Raw genomic sequence first — 16225 nt, forward strand, 5'->3', positions numbered from 1 at the left:
CGTGTCACGTGCAGCATCGCTTGGCGCACTACATTTCCCAGCGTACCTTGCGGCGAAAGCTACTTGACAAGCTCAGCGACTCACCCGCATGGCTTCCTGGGAGTGTAGTTTATGCACTATTAAAAAACCAACCAACCAACCTACATTTAGTTTCAAACTCCTACAATGGTTTGGAATTTTATTTTTAAATAATTCTGGAATAGAAAATATCCTTCAGTAAGTGGTTTGTCCGACATGATCTAACCTTCCTAAATCTGTCACCACATACGTTTCTCACCTTTAATAAAAGTTTCATGGAGCCAAGATTAAAAAATTATTCCATAGATTCCATACATTATTTCGACTAATAAAAGCTAAAGCCTCATCTCTCATGCTTCAAGTCCATTTCCTGTTCTTCCAAATGGATAGATAGACATACCCACCCCCAAAGACCCCAAACCAGTCAAATTCAAGGACAGATTAAAAGACCGACACAGGAGGCCACATGTCGTTAAACGTTAGTTATTAATGTTTGATAACTTGCTACTGCAGTAAAGACAGAAAACAACAGACGGCTCTTCATTCTCACTTGCACAATCTTCAGTCACACTACACCGCTCACATCATTTGAGTTGAAAGCTGACTGAAGTACACTGCTGGTCCTCCTGCATTTGTTTTTGCTGTTGCTCATGAATAATGATTAAACTACAGTTTTGCAAATACTTTTAGTTTTTTAGCCTGTAACTTCTGACCTGCCTGCCCTTTAGGTAGGAGTTAAGTGGACATGAGCTTCATGGCAAACAAAATAAGCTCCGTTTTCTATGCTTTTCCCAGGAATAGAAGAGAAAGCAACAGGAAGATGGAAAAATCAGCCTTGCTCAGGTCTTTTGACCTTCTTAACCTTGAGGAGAGACCATCAGCATGGTTCACAATGTTTGTTACCCACGTAAAGAAGGTCAGGCTAGGCTTCTTGTCTGTTTGGGATGTCTTAGTTTCCTTCCCAGTGGTCTTTTCTCAATTCCCGTTGGCTTTGACATAGTTAACCATTTCTTGAAATTTGCTTCTCATGTGACTTAGTGACATGGTTCTTTCTTGTTCAGCCTCCTTCTCTGATGATCACCTTATTTCACCGTTTCCTTTCATCCTGTCACTCTTTAAGTATTTCTAAAGGCTTGATTCTTGGTCCCTGAGCTGATGATTCTTTGAACTTTTTACTTGGGTGAATTGCCCTTGGCTTCGCATTTTTCTTTGTCTAAGTTTTATTTATATCTTCATCTCTAATCAGTTTTGCTCAGTTGATATAAAGATACTTTTAGTTGGCTGTCCTGTCAGAGCCTCCCTTTCATTGCTTCACCTCAAAAACAACTATTTCTGTCACTGGCCTCATCATTTCTTCCTTCCACTCAGACCTGAAATTTTCTATTTTACTGTGGTAGGAACACTTAACATGAGACCTACCTCTGAAGTTTTTTTTTTTTAAGTTTTAAAGTATGCAGTCACAGCAATATAAACGTTCAAATTTTAAGTGTGTAGTAGAGGTACAGTGTTGTACAACAGATCTCTAGAACTTATTCATCTTGCTTAAATGAATCTTATGCCTACTGATTATTAACTGCCCATTTCTCCCTCCCTCCAGCCGTTAGTCACCACTATTTAGTCCATTCTTTATTTCTATAAATTTAACTATTTTAGATACCTCGTATAGGTGAAGTCATGCAGCAGTTTTTCTTTCTTGGATATTTCACTTAGCATAATTAATATCTTTAAGGTTCATCCCTGTTGTCATGTATTGCAGAATTTCCTTCTTTTTAATGGCCAAATAATATTACATTGTATGCATATACAATTTTTAATTTTATTTTAAAATTTTTATTGGAGTAGAGATGCTTTACATTGTTGTGTAGATCTCTATTGTACAGCAAATGAATCAGTTATGCATATACATGTATCTCCTCTTTTTCGTATTTCTTGCACATGTAGGTCACTACAGAATGTTCAGTAAAACTCCCTGTGCAATACAGAAGGTTCCCACTAGTTATCTATTTTAAAAATAGTATCAGTAGTGTATATATGTCAATCCCAATCTTCCAGTTCATCCATCTCCCCTTGCCTTCTTGGTATCCATGCATTTGTTGTCTACATCTGTGTCTCTATTTCTGCTTCATAAATAAGATCATCTATAGCAATTTTTTCAGGTTCCACATATATGTGTTAATATACAGTATTTGTTTTCCTCTGTCTGACTTACTTCACTCTGTATAACAGTCTATAATAAGTCCATCCACATCTCTAAAAGTGACTCAGTTTCATTCCTTTTTATGGCTGGGTAATATTCCATTACCCATACACACATATATACACACACATATGTATTCTTTGGCAATGCCAAAAAATGTTCAAACTACTGCACAGTTGCACTCATTCCACACACTAGCAAAGTAATGCTCAAAATTCTCCAAGTCAGGCTTCAACAGTACATGAACCATGAACTTTCAGATGTTCAAGCTGGATTTAGAAAAGGCAGAGGAACCAGAGATCAAATTCCCAACATCTGTTGGATCTTTGAAAAAGCAAGAGAGTTCCCAAAAAGCATCTACTTCTGCTTTATTGACTATGCCAAAGCCTTTGACTGTGTGGATCACAACAAACTGTGGAAAATTCTTCAAGAGATGGGAATATCAGACCACCTCACCTGCCTCCTGAGAAATCTGTATGCAGGTCAAGAAGCAGCAGTTAGAATTGGACATGGAATAACAGACTGGTTCCAAACTGGTAAAGGAGTACGTCAAGGCTGTATATTGTCACCCTGCTTATTTAACTTATATGCAGAGTACATCATGCAAAATGCTGGGCTGGAAGAAGCACAGGCTGGAATCAAGATTGCTGGGAAAAATATGAATAATCTCAGATATGCAGATGACACCACCCTTATGTCAGAAAGTAGAAAAGAACTAAAGAGCCTCTTGGTGAAAGTGAAAGAAGAGAGTGAAAAAGTTGTCTTAAAAGTCAGCATTAAAAAAACTAAGATCATGGCATCTGGCCCCATCACTTATGGCAAATAGTTGGGGAAACAGTGAAAACAGTGACAGACTTTATTTTCTTGGGCTTCAAAATCACTGCAGATGGTAACTGCAGCCATGAAATTAAAAGATGCTTGCTCCTTGGAAGAAAAGCTATGATAACCTAGACAGCATATTAAAAAGCAAAGACATTACTTTGCCAACAAAGGTCCATCTAGTCAAAGTTATGGTTTTTCCAGTGGTCACGTATGGATGTTAGAGTTGGGTTGTAAGGAAAGCTGGGTGCCAGTGAACTGATGCTTTGAACTGTGGTGTTGGAGAAGACTCTTGAGAGTCCCTTGGACTGAAAGGAGATCCAACCAGTCAATCTTAAAGGAGATCAGTACTGAATATTCATTGATGCTGAAGCTGAAACTCCAATACTTTGGGCCACCTGATGGGAAGAACTAACTCATTGGAAAACACCCTGATGCTGGGAAAGATTGAAGGCAGGAGGAGAAGAGGATGACAGAGGATAAGATGGTTGGGTGGCATCACTGACTCAATGGACATGAGTTTGAGCAAGATCCAGGAGTTGGTGATGGACAGGGAAGCCTGGCATGCTGCAGTCCATGAGGTCGCAAAGAGAGTCAGACACGACTGAGTTACTGAACTGAACTGACATATATATATATATACATATGTACACATATATATGTATACATATATATAATTACATCTTCTTTATCCACTTTTTGTTGATGGACATTTAGATTGCTTCCATGTCTTGGCTATTGTAAATAATGCTACAATGAACACTGGGGTGCATGTCTTTTTGAATTATGTTTTTCTCTGGGTATATGGCCAGTAGTGGGATTCCTGGGTCATGTGGTAGTTTTCAGTTTTTTAAGGAATGTCCAAATTGTCCTCCAGAGTGGCTGTATCAATTTACGTTCCCACCATCAGTGCAAGAGGGTTCGTTCTTCTTCACACCCTCTCCAGTGATTTATTGTTTGTCGATTTTGTGATGATAGCCATTCTGACCAGTATGAAATGATATCTCACTGTAGTTTTCATTTGCATTTCTCTAATCATTAGTGATGTTAAGCATTTTTTCATGTGTTTGTTGGCCATCTTTATGTTTTCTTTGGAGAAACGTCCATTTAGATCTTCTGGCCATTTTCTGATTGGTTTGTTTGTTTGTTTTGCTATTGAGCTGCATGAGCTGCTTGTATATTTTGGAGATTGATCCTTTGTCAGTTACCTCATTTGCAAATATTTTCTCCCATTCTGAGGGCTGTCTTTTCATCGTGTTTATGGTTTCCTTTGTTGTGCAAAAGCTTTTAAGTTTAATTAGGTCCCATTTGTTTATTTTTGTTTTCATTCTCATTACTCTAGGAGACGTGTCAAAAAAAGATCTTGCTGTAATTTATGTCAAAGAGTGTTCTGTCTATGTTTTCCTGTAAGAGTTTTAAAGAGTCTGGCCTTACATTTAGATCTTTAGTCCATTCTTAGTTTTTATTTGTGTTTGGTATTAGGGGGTGTTCTAATTTCATTCTTTTACATGTAGCTGTCCAGTTTTCCCAGCACCATTTATTAAAGAGACTCTCTTTACTCCACTGTGTATTCTGTCCTCCTTTGTCATCATTAGGTGACCATAAGTGGATGTGTTTACCTCTAGGTTTCTGTCCTGTTCCATTGATTTGTACTTCTGTTTTTATGCCAGTACTGTGTACTGCCTTGATGACTGTAGCCTGTAGAATAGCCTTAAATTAGGGAGCCTGCTTCCTCCAGCTGTTTTTTTTTTTCTTCTTAAGATTGCTTTTGTTATTTGGGGTCTTTTGTGTTTCCATACAAATTGTGAAATGTTTTGTTCTAGTTCTGTGAAAAATGCTGTTGGTAATTTGATAGGGATTGCATTGAATCTGTAGATTGCTTTGGGTAGTCATTTTCACAATATTGATTCTTCCAATCCAAGAACATGGTATATCTCTTCATCTATTTGTGTCATCATTGATTTCTTTCATCAGTGTCATAGTTTTCTTCATATAGGTCTTTTACCTCTTATGTTTTTACCTAGGTTCATTCCTAGGTATTTTATTCTTTTTGTTGCAGTGATAATTGGGATAGTTTCCTTGATTTCTCTTTCTGATCTTTCATTGTTAGTGTATAAGAATGCAGGAGATTTCTGCGTATTGATTTTGTATCCTGTGATTTTACTAAATTCATTGATTAGCTCCAGTAGTTTGCTGGTGGCATCTTTAGGATTTTCTACGTTTAGTATCATGTTATCTGCAAACAGTGGCAATTTTACTTCTTTGCCAATTTGGATTCCTATTATCTCTTTTTCTTCTCTGACTGCCATGCTAGGACTTCTAAGACTGTGTTGAATAATAGTGGTGAGAGTAGGCACTCTTGTCTTGTTCCTGATCTTAGAGGAAATGATTTCAGTTTTTCACCATTGCATACACAATTTTTAAAAATTCATATTTTGATGGACATATAAGTTGCTTCCTTATCTTGGCTATTGTAAATGGTGCTGCAATGAACATAGGAGTACTAACATCTCTTTGAGATTCTGATTTCAATTCTCTTGGATAATACTCCAGAAGTGGGATCATTGGATCATATGATAGTTCTATTTTTAATCTTTTGAGGAAACTCCATGCTGTTTTCCATAATGGCTGCAGCATTTGCATTCCTACCAACAGTGTGCAAGGGTTTCAGTCTCTCCACATCCTCACTAACACCTGTTGTTTCTCTCTCTCTCTCTCTCTCTCTCTTTTTAAAAATAATAGCCATCCTGACAAATGCAAAGTGATACCTCATTGTGGTTTTGATTTGTATTTCCCTAATGATTAGAGTTATATATATATATATATTTTTTGCCATCTGTATGTCTTCTTTGGAGAAAAATCTATTCAACTCCTTAGCCAATTTTCAAAATATATCCTTAGGTCTTTGTTTTTGTTAGTAGAATTTTCGCACTTTTTTGCCTTTCTTTTTTACATTTTTATTGAAGTAAAGTTGATTTAGAGTGTTGTGTTAGTTTTAGGTATACAGCAGAGTGAATCAGTTATATGCACACATATGTCCACTCTTTTTTAGATTTGTTTCCCATATAAACCATTGCAGAGTATTGAGGAGAGTTTCTTGTGCTATACAGTAAGCTCTTATTAACTAGCTATCTTATGTATAGTAGAGTGTAAATGGATCTTGAGCATTATTAATATTTCCTCTTACATACATTCCTCTGCAGCCCCTCTCTTTTATTTTTAAGATTTTTAAAATTTATTTTAATTGGAAAGTAATTGTTTTACAATGTTGTGTTGGTTCCTGCTGTACAACAACTCAAATTAGCCATAATTATATATTATATTCACTCCCTCTTGAACCTCCCTTCCCCCTCCATCTCCCTTCTCTAGTTTGTCACAGCAGCAGGCTGGACTGCCTGTGTTATATAGCAGCTTCCCACTAGCTATCTATTTTACACATGATAGTGTAGACCCTCCCTTTTAAAAAATCAGTCACCACATCCTATTGATCTTTCCTTCAAAGATACTTCTTCCACTCATCCTTTACACTTTGTATCCAGTGCTGCTTTCATTACTCACTCCTGGATCATCTTCAAAAACCTGTTTATTGGTCTCTCTGATTTTAGTTTTTTAAAATCTTCAATGCATCCTATATAGCCAGCCAGGTTGATTGTTCTAAAACCTCATTCAGTTCAGTTGCTCAGTCGTGTCTGACTCTTTACAACCCCATGGACTACAGCACGTCAGGCCTCCCTGTCCATCACCAACTCCCGGAGCTTGCTCAAACTTATGTCCATAGAATCAGTGATGCCATCCAACCATCTCATCCTCTGTCATCCCCTTCTCCTCCTGCCTTTAGTCAGGGTCTTTTCCTGTGAGGCAGTTCTTCGCATCAGGTGGCCAAAGTAGTGGAACTTCGGCTTCAACATCAGCCCTTTCAGTGAATATTCAGGGTTGATTTCCTTTAGGATTGACTGGTTTAATCTCCTTGCTGTCCAAGGGACTCTCAAGAATCTTCTCCAACACCACAGTTCAAAGGCATCTATTCGTCGGCACTCAGCTTTCTTTATGGTCCAACTCTCACATCCATACATGACTACTGGAAAAACCATAGCTTTGACTGCTGCTGCTGCTGCTAAGTCACTTCAGTCGAGTCAGACTCTGTGCGACCCCATAGACGGCAGCCCAACAGGCTCCCCCATCCCTGGGATTCTCCAGGCAAAAGTCCTGGAGTGGGGTGCCATTGCCTTCTCCTATAGCTTTGACTAGATGGACTCCTATAGCTTTGACTACTTTGTTGGCAAAGTAGTGTCTCTGCTTTTTAATATGCTTTCTAGGTTTGTCATAGCTTTTCTTCCAAGGAGCTTTTAATTTCATGGCATCTGCAGTGATTTTGGAGCCCAAGAAAATAAAGTCTGTCACTGTTTCCATTGTTTCCCCATCTATTTACCATGATAGGACTGGGTGCCGTGATCTTCATTTTTTGAATGTTGAGTTTTAAGCCAGCTTTTTCACTCTTCTCTTTCACTTTCATCAAGAGGCTTTTTAGTTCTTCTTCACTTTCTGACATAAGGGTGGTGTCATCTGCATATCTGAGGTTATTGATATTTTTCCCAGCAATCTTGACTGCAGTTTGTGCTTCATCCAGCCCAGCATTTCGCCTGATATACTCTGCATAGAAGTTAAATAAGCAGGGTGACAATATACAGTTTTGACATACTCCTTTCTCAATTTGGAACCAGTCTGTTGTTTCATGTCCAGTTCTAACTGTTGCTTCTTGACCTGCATACAGATTTCTCAGGAGGCAGGTGAGGTGGTCTGGTATTCACATTTCTTGAAAAATTTTCCACAGTTTGTTGTGATTTGTTCCTTCACTATTTACCTACTGTTCAAAAACAGGCCAACCTCCCTGACTGGTGTCAGAAGCTTTCTGTACCCTGGTCCCACCCTACCTAACAATTCTGTCTCACCTGATCTCAAATGGGAATTTTCCCCCTCTGAAGGATTCTACTCTTTAAAAGCCCAATTTCTTTCTTTCTTTTTTTTAAGGCAGCGGAGGATTTGATGGGATATAGCCAGTTCTACAATCCTGAGCACAGTTATTAAGCTCTAGCATCCTCTCCCAGGACGAGTGTATTTGAGTTCATTAGTTTTGATGACACTGGGTCTTCATCACTACATGTGGGCTTTTCTCTTGTTGTGCCGAGTTGGGGCTACTCTCTAGTTGCGATGTACAGGCTTCTCATTGCAATGGCTTCTCTTTTTACAGAGCAGGGGCTCTAGGGCACCCAGCTTTCAGTAGTTGCAGTTCCCAGGCTCTAGAGCACAGGCTCAGTAATTGAGGGCTTAGTTGCTCCGCAGCATGTGGAATCTTCCCAGATCAGGGATTGAATCTGTGCCCCTGTCTTGGCAGGCAGATTACTATCCACTGTACCACCAGGGAAATCACCAATTTCATTTTTGACTTTGTATATTTGCTTCGTGTTCTTCACCTATCAGGATACCCCTCAGGTTTCTTTTCATACACCTAAGTCTTAACCACACTTTAAGTTCTCAAACTTCAGTGTACTTTAGAATCGCTGGGGGGTGCTTGTTAAAAATGAACATTCTGACTCTGTAAGATTGGGGTAGGACCCAGGGAAATCTGCCTTTTTGTCAAGTACTAAGGTGATGCCTAGATCAGATCCACTTTGAGAAAGCTGCTTTAAGGCCTGACTTAAGTATCAACCCATTTGGGAATATTTCCCTTATTAGGGAAATATTCCCTGTAGCCCTTATTCATCACCTGGAGCATTTACAATTGGTTTGACCTGTGGTCTCTTAACTGACCAATATAAAATTATTTAACATATATGCAAACAGTACATTGCAAAGTAAATAAGAATTTCAAATACAAAATTTTCGCTTTGGCCCTGGTTGTGTGTAAGAGGAACTACTTTAAGTTTGCCATATCTGAAGTATGAAGAGGGAAGATTAGCAAGTTCCTGGGTGTCTCCCCATCTTACAGAGTTTCTATCAAAGGAGTGACAATTCTTTGGTGGGAATAGGGGTATTGTGTTTCTTTAATAGTAGCTGCCGTTTCCCAGAGAGACAGTTATAAATAAGAGAGAGAAAGTACATTCAGAGTGCCAAACATGAGTTTGCATGTTCATGTTTGGAACACAGCTTTTTGGAAGCTGGGGAAAGTGGTCAGCCTTGCTCTGATCCTGTCACAGTTCCAGTGGGTGCTTGCCTCTTTCCTTTGTACTTCCCACTTTTTATTTAAAAAAAATTTCAAGCCCATAGAAGTGTTAAAGAGTATAATGTATGTCAATATGTCCTAAAACTGAATTTTCGATTACTGACATGTTGCCGCATCTGCTTTGTCTCTTTGTGTATATGTATGTATCAAACCATTTGAAACTAAGTGGCACACAGTTCATCCCTACACACTTCAGTACACAGGATCTAATACTTAAATTCTCTTATAAAACCAGAATATTGTCATAGAGAAGGATAAATGTGACTCCATATTAGACCTGTTTCTTTTACTTTAACCTTTGAGTTCTACTGGTTTTGTTACAAGTTAAGAATGTTGCCTGTCGCCTGAAATATACAGGATAACTCATTCTCAAAGCTCTGACCTTTAAAGGTATAATACTTTTCCATTCATGCAGACATAAAACATTGTAGAACAGAGAATAACATTTGTCTTGTTAGAAGTTTGTAGGAGCATCATGACTTGACCTCTGTGGACAGCTACAAGAAAAAAGGATTCTGACACCAGAATGTTTGCAACAACTCACCACAGTCACTCCATCTTTAGTATACAAGTAGCCTTGATTTTAACTAGGTAAAATGGTTCTCTGGAACATTAGTCCGCCGTCTTCTTGATCAGCTGACTTTCAAAATCAGCTGACTTTGTGATTCCTTGCCCCCAAAATCAGCTCTCCATTTATTGGCTTGTTGTGGGGTTAGCAGTAGGAGCTTGGACTTGGTAACAATACTATTATCATACCTAACAAAATTAACCTTAGCTCAATAATATCTTAAGCAATTTACATTTATCTATATCCTTTGAAATATTTTTTTCTCATTTCTCCTACTCTGATCCAGAATACAATAAAAATTCATTCATTGCATTTGGTTGTTTTATTTCTTTAGTCTTTTGTTTTGTTTTGTTTTAATGTAGAACTATGCTGTATCCTAGGGGCTTCCCTATTGCCTCAGACAGTAAAGAATCTGCCTGCAATGGGGAGACCCAATTTCAATCCCTGAGTTGGTAAGATTCCCTGGAGAAGGAAATGGCAACCCACTCCAGTATTCTGGCCTGGAAAATCCTATAGACAGAAGGGCCTGACGGGCTATAGTCCATGCGGTCACAGAGTCGGACATGTCTTAGCAACTAACACTTTCCCTTTCATGCTGTGTTCAATACAGGAGCCAGTATCCATGTGTGATTATTTATATTCAAATTAGTTAAAATTAAATAAATTTAAAATTCAGCTCACCAGTCACACTGGCCACATTTCAAGTGTTCACATGTGATAGTTGCACTATATTGAACAGCTCGGACCCGGAGTATTTTTCTTATCACTGACAGTTCTGTTGGACAGCTTCAATCTATAATTCCTTGTCTTTTTTTTTTTTTTTTTGCTTTTTGTAGCACTGAGTTTCTTTCTTTCTTTTTTTCAATAGCTTTGCCTTTATTTTTTTCATTTTTTTAAAATTTATTTTTTTATTGAAGGATAACTGCTTTACAGAATTTTGTTGTTTTCTGTCAAACCTCAACATAAATCAGCCATAGGTATACATAGATTCCCTCCTTTTGAACCTCCCTCCCATCTCCCTCCCCATCCCACTCCTCTAGGTTGGTACAGAGCCCTGTTTGAGTTTCCTGAGCCACACGGCAAATTCCCATTTTAAAAGCGTTTTATTGTAGAGAGTCTGGATTGTTGACCTACATTCTAGACTATCGGATTATTTTCTCAAGAATAGATCTGGAAAAACGTTTTTGGCAAGAGCACTACATAAAGGACATAGCGTACAGTTTATCACATCATTCATTTCAGGTTGGTGATGTCTACTGTATGAATAAATAAACATTGATATTTATTAAAGAAGTAATGCAGCACCAGGAAATTGTCTAACAACTTGGGGGTTTGACTTCAAATAGAAGACAGAGTTTAGGGGATTTCCTGGCGGTCCCGTGGTTAGAACTTGGGGCTTTCATTGCCATGGCCAGGGTTCAACTCCTGGTTGGGGAACAAAGATCCTGCAAGCTACGAGGTGCAGCCAAAAGAAAAAAAAAGAGAGAGAGAGAGACTTTATATAATCTCCATAGCTTCACTCCTGTGCTAGGAAGAGAGTGAAAAAATGCTTTGTAAGATGAAACGGAGACTGAAGGGATACGGCAAGTGGCCCAGGAGCAGGGATGAGGTGGATGGAGCAAGAGAAGGGTCTGCCCACGGGGCTCCAGCTGTCCCTCAGCCCCAGGCTCCAGACTGGCTTAAGTAACTGTAACTTTTTGGTGGTTGCTCTGGGCACAGAAAGTGGCTTGGTGAGACGCCTGTGACCCAGCTGAGCATTCAGCCGGAAGGCTCCACAGCAAGGTGCCCTAGGAAACCCTCTAGAGAGAGGCTGGCGGGCTCAAAGGCCAGTGTGTCAGTCACTTCTCTGCAGGCTTGTGCCCGAGGGTGCAGCTAGCTCTGAGCTGGGAGTATCTGGGGAAAACATCGGACCCCAGTTTTTACAGCTTTTGTTGCCACATTTGCCTTCCTCCATGGATACTCTCCCATTCATTCCAAATAAAGGCCAGGGAAAGAAGATAGGAAAAGGGGTAGAGGAGAATTTGTGGTTTAAAGAACTGAATGTGGGCTTCTCTGGTGGCTCAGGGGGAATGAAGCTGCCTGCCAATGCAGGAGACACAGGTTTGATCCCTTATCTGGGCAGATACTGCATGCCGTGGATAAACTAAGCCTGCGAGCCACAGCTGTTGAGCCTGTACTCTAAAGTCCTGGAGCCACAGCTACTGAGCCCACGCTTCCTAGAGCCCATGCTCTGCAACAAGAGAAGCCACTGAATTGAGAAGCTTGCACATCGCAACTAGAGAGTAGCTCCTGCTCGACACAACTAGAGAAAAGCCTGTGCATCTATGAGGACCTGTTGCTGTTGTTTAGTTGCTAAGTCATGTCTGACTCTTTTTGACCCCATGCACTGCAGCCCACCAGGATCCTCTATCCATGGGATTTCTCAGGCAAGAACACTGGAGTGCCATTTCCTTCCTGATGTGAAGATCGAACCTGCATCTCCTGCTTGGCAGGCAGATTCTTTACCACTGAGACACCTGGGAAGCCCCAGTGAAGACCTAGCACAGCCAAAAATAAGTAAATAAAATTAAAAAGAGAAGACAGTGTGTGTTAGCGTGTCACTGAGAAAGTCACATCTCTCTAACAAAGGCATTCCCTTCACACAGATGATTTTGATTTTCTATGTCTTTTCAACTCTCTAAGAGGTGAGCAAGGCAAAGATTATTGTACTCATAGACCGTCCTTAGTTACCCACTGACAACCCCCTATCCCGCCGCAAAGAGCTTGGAAATATTGTGTTCTTCCTAGGCCTCCCAGAGGTAAACTCTAAAATCAACATGTAATGAGAAGTTCTGAGCAGGAGACAGTCTGACTGGAGCATAAGCAAATCTAAAGGAGAAATGCGTGGATTTGAAGGGAAGTTGGTCGGTCTTAGAAGTGAAGGAGACACTGAGAGCAGAGCTCGCAGCTCTCTGACTTCTGTCTGGCAGACACTAGGGTCTGAAGGGAACACCTGCCTGCCTGTCAGATGTCCCGACGGTGAGGACTCAGGCAGCTGACTAGCAAGGCATGGTGCCATTGTATTTTCAAGTGCTGAAACGAACCTCTCTGTTGTGATTCCAAGCTCTCTAAGTACCTTCTGATCACCTTTCTCCTGGGTAAATTCCCTCTGGGCAGTGATTCTGTAGGCCAGGCGGACATGTCTGTTGGACCCACTGACCATCTGGTCTCATGTACAGGCCTCTGTGAGCTTGTGGGCGTAGGTTAGCCTCCCCAAGATAACTTCTGGATGGGACTGAGTTTCTGAACTTCTGAGGATGAAGCCAGGTCAGAGTCACAGTTTTCTTACTCCACGGAGACCTGTGGAGCTGGCTGGCTCTCCTCACGGCCCAGCTTTTTCCAACCTCAACTGTAACCATGCCACCAAAGAGTAGAATCCGGGTGGGCCTGGGCCCATCAGCTTCTCAGTTCACTAGTTCCTTCATAGCATCCCACACTCTATGTCCTGGGTTATTTCTCTTCTCGTTTCAATTAACATTACATATCATAATAATAAAAGTTTGTTTATTGAATCTTCTGTGTGCTAAAACAGCCCCACAGAGAAGGCATTATCGTCCCATTCTACAGATGGGACAGCTGGGGACAAAAGAACTGAGAAAGATAGGATTTAAACCTGTGTCTACATCCAGAGCTTGTGCTTTGCTATTATATTTAAAACTAAACTGCGAGAGGAAACTAGGGTGACTTCTCAGAAGAATGTAACATCCTCAGCATGTTTTCCAAAAGTTACCTCATTCCAAAAGTGGACACGAAGACACTCACTTACTGACCTCAAAAAATAAGCGTCTGCCTTGATTGGAGGAGGCAGGCTGGCAGTCGTGCCTCGCTGGGGGAGTAGGAGAATCTAGAGATGTCCTGGGGTATCCCAGAGGAATCTGGCCGTCAGCTTTGACCCTGACCCAGGAGAAAGTGGATCTGGATGGTAAGTGAAGCAAGAGACAGCGTGTAGAAGGCTGGGTGGGTGTGCACTGTGCTGGTCTGTCCTCTGTAGCATGGGGGGCCCAGGGAGAGGGTCAGTGGTTGTTCCAGGCTTGGGATGGGGCTCCCCAAGAACACCTCGGGCAATGGTGACATCTCGCCACTGCACCTTCCTGCACCTGTATCGAAGGCTGTTTTGAGTTTTAGCCTTGAAATCTTAGTAATAGTCCATATTTGACTTAGTTCCTTTCCGCACACATTTCTAACTCCTAAAACCCAAAACATATACTTCACTTCAGGGTAATTTGTGAGGTAGTCAACAAGTTAGGTAATGTACTTAAAAGTCACATATGTGCCAGTGCAGAGTCAAGGACAGATATCACATATGCGTCCCAGGCCAGTCACAGTTCAGAGCTCCCTTAAAGCAACAATTTCTATCTACGTGTTCAACATTCCCTTCATAGAATCTAAGAGAAAATAATTTCTGTAATGTTCAAAACAAGAAATTTGTTCCAACATGTTCAAAATAAGGAAATTTTACGGTGCTCTGAATGTGACATACTTTTTACTTATTTGGGACTATTTTCATTTAACTTAAAAACAATAACTAGACAGTCAACCCCACTAAACTAAACATGAATATAGCCATAAGGTCTTACAAATTATGTTAAAAACTGTTTTTTTCTGGCTGGCTAACTGGTCCTCACTTTCCTGCAGTTTTTCTGTTGTTGTTGATTTGACTGCACTACACGGCTTGCATGATCTCAGTTCGCCGACCTGGAAGTGGACCTAGGCTGTGGTAGTGAAGGCCTGGGATCCTAACCACTAGGCAACCAGGCAGTACGTTTTCTTATTAGCTTTTTAAAAAACTTTTTCTTTTTCCAAGCCAGACACTTTTTTGGGAGTCATATTAAAATATTTTATATCTAGATAATCGTAATAAAGTACAGTGCAGTAAACAGCGCTACACAGTTACTGAATTCAGTTACCGAATTTTAGCTGGAGATGGCTGGATTTCAGGAGACTGTCAGCTGACTGATCTCAGGGTTGGTGGTGTTGCCTGTAATTATGTTGCAAAAATATCATCAGGGATAGGATGGCGCCTGGGAAGCTTGTTTTTAAATGCCCACTGGAAGATATTGTCTATTTCTGTAGACAGTTACTGTTTTGCAGCAATTCAAAGTGTCTCAAGGGCAAAACTGGGGTGACATGCACTATATTTTTGATTATTTCAGTATAATGTTTATGTGTTGCCTATGCAGGGACACCTTGGCCAGTGCTTTCATCCGGCTCCAGGCATGGTGGGCTGAGAGCAAGCTGGGTGGCAAGGCACTTAACCCTTCTGTGTCTCAGGTTATCCCTTGTAAAATGGTGATAAAATCTTTTTTGCAGAGCTTTTAGAGATAATATTGAAGTTGTAAATGAGGCTATTATTTAAAACTATATCATATAGTATAAAATATTGTATATTGAAATATTATCTAAATAATAATTAGCAAGCAGTTATCCTCTTTCCATTAACTTTAAATATTACTGCTTTGAAGAGCTAGTCCCAGAGTCCAGGTGCATTATAAAAGGCTGATTTCTTAAATGTTTTCATCAGGAAAAAAAAAAACAAAAAACATGGTTATAATGTGAAGTGATGGATGTGTTAACTCAATGAGCGGGGGAATCCTTTCACAACATATACATATATGAAATCATCACAGTACACACTTTAACTATCTGACAATTTTATTCTCAATTTTCTCAATTTATTTCTCAATAAAGCTGAAAAAAGGAAGGCTGATCATTGAGTAGAGTACTGTTCAGCACTGCGTGCTATATAACATGGTCTTGAATCTTTGGGGGACATGTCCTGGGAGGGCAGTGGTTCCCGGCAGAGGCTTTAGAGTCAGGCCTGGGTGGGGCTGCACAGTGACTCTGCCCTTCCCTACCTGCCATCTCAGAAAAGCTGTGTGTCTTTCCGAAGGTTGTGTTATCACTCCCTGCCCCCAAGCTCCAGTCATATGAACTATTTGTAGTTCCTCAAAGCACCAGGCTCGCTACCCTGCTCAGCCTACCATTTCTCCTCCATGTCGCTGCTCTCCTCCCATGCTAACTCCTATTCTTCCCGGCTTCCTCTACGACTTCCCTGACCCTCAAGACTTGGTTAGGTGTCCTTTCCACCTGCCTGCTCCCCAGTCACTCCTGACTCACCACTGTGGTCAGTGTATTGACATTGTCTAGAGATTGGCCCACTTCCCTCTTACTTTAAAATCGACTACTACATTGGGGTTTGGTGTGTGCCAGCCACAGTGTTTATTGCTTTCTGTGAATTATCTCATTGAAGTCTCCTCACGACCCTAGGTATCTGTACAGATGAGGAAACTGAAGCTCAGAGAGGGTAAATGGCCTGTCCAATGTCACACAAATACAATTAGAAGATCTGGATCCAGGCCAGATT

The sequence above is a fragment of the Muntiacus reevesi genome, chromosome 5 (assembly GCF_963930625.1).
Source record: "Muntiacus reevesi chromosome 5, mMunRee1.1, whole genome shotgun sequence".
In the NCBI taxonomy this organism is placed as follows: domain Eukaryota; kingdom Metazoa; phylum Chordata; class Mammalia; order Artiodactyla; family Cervidae; genus Muntiacus; species Muntiacus reevesi.